Consider the following 6,925-nt stretch of genomic DNA (forward strand, 5'->3'; position numbering starts at 1 on the left):
TCTAAGTGATACATCTTCAATGCAACCTCTACACACAGGATAAATGCATCTCTCAACTCTCATCAGAGAAGTTTCCTCATGCAGAAGATGGTGATTAACACAGAAACCCACAACTGGCCATTGTGAGAGAACAAGAGTCTGCAGAGTGCTTATCCCTGAATAGGAGGCCAGTTCAAACCTCTGCCTCCCAAGGCTCAGGGATCACTGCAAAAGAAGAGGCAGAAAGATTGTAGGAGCCAGAGGTGGTGGCTGATCACAAGGAAACCTAGTCTTCCAGAAAGCTGGTCAGTTACTCATATGAACTCACAGCAATGGTGACAGCATGCACGAGTCCTTTGCAAGCTCAAACCAGACAAAATTCCAGCATAGACGTGGAGAAGTGGGTAAGAAATACCAACCCAATCTAAGGAACTTTTGACCATTGATGGCTGCTGGGAGGGTTCCGGAAAGACAGTGTCTTACAGGGACGGGACTCTTGGTGTGCCCAGTGGATGGATCCACATCGAAGGACATTTGAGGACACAAATCAGACTCTACAGGCATATATGTACATACATATTCATATAATATATGTCTATTAAATTGGGCAGAGGTAGTGAGAGGCGATGGAAGGAGGTGTAGATAGGGGAGGGGATCTAAACACCATCCACCATCAAGCTATATCGTATGAAAATCACAAAAGTTTAATAAATATAAAATTATCTTGAAAAACATAAGCGTCACAGAGCCTAGGAGATGACCAGTACTTTATCCTTGGAGACAGTGCTGATTTTCTAACTGCATTCTGAACACAGCTCCAACTGAATCCAGGTAAAATTGAGCTTTTATTGTATTCTTATATTCTTTTTGTTAGCAGTTTCTCTTGCAAGAGTATCATTTAGGGCTTATGTTACAAACACCTGCATTTCCAAGCCATAAGGTTTTCCTTAGAATTCAGAAAGTAAGTGATTCGTCCTTCATGCTGGGTTGATTCTTGTCCTCTCCCCTGCAGTCTAGCAAGCACAGTGGAAGGCCTATCACAGGGCACCATGGTGAGTGGTAGGCACCCTTGTCTCACCAAGTCCTTCCTTATGAGGAAAGAATCACAGCCCCCAGTTTCAAACAAGGGATCCAAGAATCAGAGAGTCCAAGAAATTGCCCATGGTGACATAGGCCACACAATGATGGGGTGCAGTGGTTCCATATGTACCTCAGTCTAACACTCAAGCATTTGCCCTTGACACTGTCCTGGGATCAATGGCATCAGCAGCTTCTAGGAGCTTGTTAGAGAGGTTTGTCGATGTAAAAACATAACTCTTACCTCAAAGAGGATAAGAGATAGTTTATTCTGGAGCTAAATATGAGTGACCACCCCTGGGAACATAGACTCAGGTAACCCCAAATTCCATGTTCCAATGTGGCAACACTTTCATGAAGTTTTTACAGAACAAAGAAAGCCATAAATCGAAGCCCCTTTTAAATGCGTTGGTGGCAACATTAGGTAAGTGGTTAGAGCTCAGTGAGGAAGCTCTGCTATAAGCCTCAGCTGCTCTGAACGCATCCTTAGGCCTTTGGTTGGCTGGAAATGAGGGGTTTGTTTGCACAGTCCGAAGGATTTACCTAATGGCCACAAAGATGCTAGATCATGTACTTAGGAAGGCAATAAATGGCTTATAAGGAGGCTAGAGATTCGCCAAAGAGAATTTGGCTACGAACTTGCAATATTCTAATCCCTCCACATCACCGAAGTTCCAATCAGTTGATCAGACTTGCAGAAGGTCCAGTGAGAAAGGTGGTTATTGACAGGCTGATGCCACAGCTCTGGGTGGGCCCAGCAGCCAGGGCCTTAATACCTTCCAGTTGTCCAGACTTGGGCTCTGCTTTTGATTTATGCTTCGCTTATTAGTTTTCCACCTCACAGAGGGCGAGTATGTGCCACTCGGCTTCTCTCATTTGTATTGTGACCACCTCAAGCAATCCCCAGTATTAACATTGATTCATTTTCCCTGTACTAATTTGTTTCAGGAAATTAAAAATGCATACCCTTAAGAACCTGATATTTAGGTCTGTCTGTGAGTTGGCTCAGTGGGAGGGAGCATCTGCTGCCAAGCCTGATGAGCTGGGTCTGATTCCCAGAAGTCACAGGAGGGAGAGAACTCAAATTGTTCTTTGACATCTGTTTGAGTGCATGCGTGTGCATGCGCACACACGCACGCACACACACACACACACAAAGTAAATAAAAGTATAATTAAAAAAAAAAAGAACCTGACAGTCTCCATTGTGAACTACTTTGGAAGTAATGGGTATTGAGATGATGGATTGTTATTAATTAAAAATAATGACCAACCAATATTCAAATCACTTGCATTCCATTTGTGGTCAGTGTTACTCCCTCCTGATCAGTTGCTTCAATCTTACTATTTGATTCCCTGGGATAAAAGAAGAGATAAGGTTCTGTGAGATTAATGACCCTAAAATCTCCCCTTAAAGATGGCAGAGACCCTTCTGCACACGAGCCCATGACTTAACTCGAGATAATATTCTTTTCTCCCCACTAATTGCACATGAAGCTAGGCTGGGAGTCCTTTAGCAATGTGTCAGCCTCAGAAGAACCCAGCACCGTGCTTAATGCAAGAAACCTGATCTAATTAGCATTCTGCCATGTGGTCAGCTGACCCTGTAGTCTTGGATCTCTGGCCAGGGAGAAAGATGCAACCCCTGCTCTTTTTACTTCTAGTTAGCCTCATAAAAGGTAGGGTGTCGGAGGAGAGAGAGTAGCCTTGCTTCTCCATCACACTCTGCACACAGTGCTAATTGAGCTGACAGTCTTGGACTGTCTGTGATGGCTGCAGCTGAGGCGAGCCCGAGGTCCAGTGAAGGGACTGTAAATGTCAGATGGCTCATCTTTGCCCTCATGACTCTTGAAATACAAGAGGAAATTGATCAGGGAAGCTCTTCAGTCTGCACACTTGAGTAACTGCACGGTAGCAGACAACTCCGGAGAAATAAAGTATTCAAATCCGAGTGGAAAAGCCTGCACCAGCTCCCCTGGCTCTTCCTCCCAGAGCTAATGAGAGAAGGTGAGAGCCGGGCTGCCTAGGCGTGGGGCTTTGCCTCCCACTTCGTTCCTGCTTGTCATGCTCAGGGTCTTGTTTCTGTCAATCATTTCTTACTCTTTCTGCCTAGAAAATAACACTGCAAGTTTTATGACCGTTCTAGCTGTATCTATTTTGTAACTGTAACAGAGAAAATGTTTTTGTTTTGTTTGACTTTATAAGAATGAACTATGACAAACAAAAGATTTGTTTTCCTGGTCTCTGAAACCTCTCCTGGGATAGCTCCCCACCTGTCCTCCAGACTTTAGAACTTCACCTCTGTCCACTTTTACAACAGCTCTGGACTCTGAGCAGGAGTTACCGCTACCTTTCCCTCCTCACAGTGGAGCAAGTCTGTGCAGTGAACGAATCAGGGACTCCAGTGCAAGAGAAAACTCTTTGAATCGGGGGCCTGGAGAGATCTCTCAATGGGTAAAGCACTGGCCATGTAGATGTGAAGACCTGAGTTCAAGTTCCCAGAACCCCGGCATCTGGAAGCTTCCACTGTGAGCTGGAAAGCTGGAACAGGAGCATCCCAGAAGCTGATGGGGCGCTACCTAGGTATGCAGTAGAGAGCAATAGAGACCCTGCCTCCAACCAGGTGGAAGGCCAGGACCTCCCCCGAGGCTGTCCTCTGACTTCCACACGTGCCTTGGCATGTGTGGACTTGCACACACACACTTTGAAGTCAGGCTCCATTCCATTTGGGTTTGGCTTTGTACGTTTGCTTCTCTTGGCGTGGATTCTCAACTTGAAATGTAAACTTAAAAAAAATCTTTCTTTCCAGGAATCTGTAGAAAATGAAGACAAATAATAATTTAAACCACCCAAAACTGTCCCTGCTACCTAGTAACGGTCAGTAGAAACGTGTTCTTTTCACATACCTGCCTCCTCACCGGGGGAGCTCTTGGCGTTCTTTGTATTTGAGTGGAAGGATTTTATCTCTTTACTCGTTTAACTTCAGACATACACTCAGACGTCACTACCGAAGGTCGGCTGGGCACTGGTTCAGCCTGCTGCTTAAGCTCTGTGAAGGCGGCGCGTTCTGGGGCCCCCACTTTCCCATACTCACCGTCTACAGTGCAGCTCCTTGGTGCTTGGCGAAGCACATTAGCCAGAAAGAATGGCATCAGTTATTGTCTTCTTAGGACTGAACTATGTGCTTGAATTATCTGAGATCCTTACAGGAGCTCCAGCAGATACGTTTTATTATTTTGCAGTTAATAAACTGGAGGTAAAATGACCTGCCCACGATCACACAGCTACCGTACAAGTTCAAAGTGATCCCAGGGACAGTTCTTATTAAGGGAGAACGACAGGGAGGAGTTAGGGGAAACTGCAGGAGGAGGGAAGGTGAAAGGAAGGAGGGAAGAGGTCAGAAAAGGAAGGGTGGGGAGGACGGGTTGGAGGAAGGGAGGGAGGGAAGGGGAAGAAATTAAGAAGGAAAATCAAGAACCTGTCTCAGATGGATTGTCTACCGTTAACATTTTCTCTTTCCATTAGCATCCACCTTCTCTTTCCCAAGGAAATGTCAGCTTTGGAAATAAATTAACGCAAATATCAGGCTATTGGGATGGTTCTCCACGTGGCTGCTGAGATCTGGCTCACGATTACAATGAATGGAACATCGTTGGATTCAGTTGAGCTCAGTGCCGCATACACGTGGAAAGGAAAACTTTCATGTGTTCAGCGTATAGAAACATGAATTTAGAAGTCAATTTTGTACCAGCTAAAAGGGAAGCTGTTAGTAAGACATTTTTCAACAAGAAAGAAAAAGATATTGAAAATCCCGTGGTCCTGAGGTGTGCTTTAAGATGAGCTTCCGGCCCCACTAGGGGTGACTGAGAAAGAGGAACTGGGAGCCACAGGCTGGATCTCTGGGCAGGGTTTGTTTCCTTCTCAGGAATCCCTGGACAAGACAGTGGAGGGAGGAAACAACACAAGGAGAGGCAGTGTGGGGAGGAGACGAGAGGGAGTGTGGCGAGTCTGCTCTGGACAGAGCATGGAGGGGCATTTCAGGAGAAAGCAACCGGCCTCCTCAGCTACGACCTCTTCAGGGGAACCTGTGAGCCCAGCTTCACCTAACACTAGCCATGGTAAGGTTATACAAGTGTTTGGGCAGCTCCTCTCTCTCTCTCTCTCTCTCTCTCTCTCTCTCTCTCTCTCGCTCTCTCTCTCTCTCTCTCTCTCTCTCTCTCTCTCTCTAGCTCTCTCTCTTTCTCTCCCTCCTCCCCCCTCTTTTGAACTCCATTCATTAAGGATTAAGCCCCAGACTAGCTCAGGCTGGGCACCTGTTTGTTCCCTAGAGCAGTTCTACCAAGACGGGCAAAGGAATTGTGGGACAGGTGCTTGTTAGGCAGGGGCCATATCTCCTTCTGCATCTTTCCAGGGGTTTACGCCTCAGCAGTCACCTCAGCTTCCTGGGCTCTGCTCACTTGCTCATTACAAAGTCCTTTGGGAACTTGCTTAGAGCCACAGAGTACCTGTGACTGTGGAATAATCAAGCAGGGAATTGAAAAGGCTGTCAGCTTAAAAGGGATCAAACTCCCTGGAAGACACAGGGTTTTAATTTATACCTCTGGATCTGCACTGACTTACTGAACTCTGTAAGCCTATTGGGCGTGTGGGGACTAGAGATGTTGCACTGTGGGTCACATGAAGACACTCAAAAGGGATTTTAGAGGTGGGATTGCTGTTCCCAATCCCAGGGCCCTCTAGAAATACAATTTCTAATAACAGTGAGAGAACAAAGCTTGCTGGGACACCCAAGAGGTAATGGGCAGGTCTGTGCAAATCTCTTTGCCAAAGTCCATATCAGCTCAGGAGAAGATGCCCTTGAGCACAGCTCCTCAATGGTAGGCTGGGAACCCCCTAGTTGTCCACTCTGGCTTTAGAGCAGGAACCTGGAGGACATGGTGAAAATGTTTGGAGACATTTTTTTTTTTTTGAGATAGGGTCTTGCTATATTGCAGGCTCTCACTGCTTTCAGTAGTTTTAAAATTGTGTGTGTGTGTGTGTGTGTGTCAGAGGACACCTTGAAGGAATTCTCTCCTTCCACCATGTGGATCCTGGGGATTGAACTCAGATGGACATGCTTAGCAAGCACGTCTACTTGCTGAGCCATCTCGCTGGCTCAGATCTCCCACTTCTTGAAGGCAGCAGCGCTGCAGTCTGTAGGTCCCCTGGTATGATAGCAGCTTTACATTGGCCTGGGCTGGGCTCATAACCGATATTAAAGCCATTTTGCTACAAACAGTAACATGTTGCCTAAGTACAGCTCAAGCCACTTGGGAAGACGTAGGAGAGCGGCTAGGCCACCAAAGTCTGAAAGCAGGTGACTCGGTGGCAGTTTTATTGGACTAAAATACACTTCTGAATCAATTTTGTAGACCAACAAAGAATCTTTAATCACAGAGGTGAACACCAGAAGTGACATCATGAGATAAGTCAGTGAGCAATGTTCTAAGAAACCCACTGTGGCTCTTCCACACAGCCTATGTGGTTCAGTGCAGGAAAACATAAGGAACAGAACCAGCCCAGTCATCCACCAGATGACAGTCCCATCTCCAAGTCATAAGGTTATCTATGCACACACACGGAGAGAGAGAGAGAGAGAGAGAGAGAGAGAGAGAGAGAGAGATGAGATAAGTCAGTGAGCAATGTTCTAAGAAACCCACTGTGGCTCTTCCACACAGCCTATGTGGTTCAGTGCAGGAAAACATAAGGAACAGAACCAGCCCAGTCATCCACCAGATGACAGTCCCATCTCCAAGTCATAAGGTTATCTATGCACACACACGGAGAGAGAGAGAGAGAGAGAGAGAGAGAGAGAGAGAGAGAGAGAGAGA

This window comes from Nannospalax galili, unplaced genomic scaffold, assembly GCF_000622305.1.
Source record: "Nannospalax galili isolate Female #2095 unplaced genomic scaffold, S.galili_v1.0 scaffold387, whole genome shotgun sequence".
Classification (NCBI taxonomy): Eukaryota; Metazoa; Chordata; class Mammalia; order Rodentia; family Spalacidae; genus Nannospalax; species Nannospalax galili.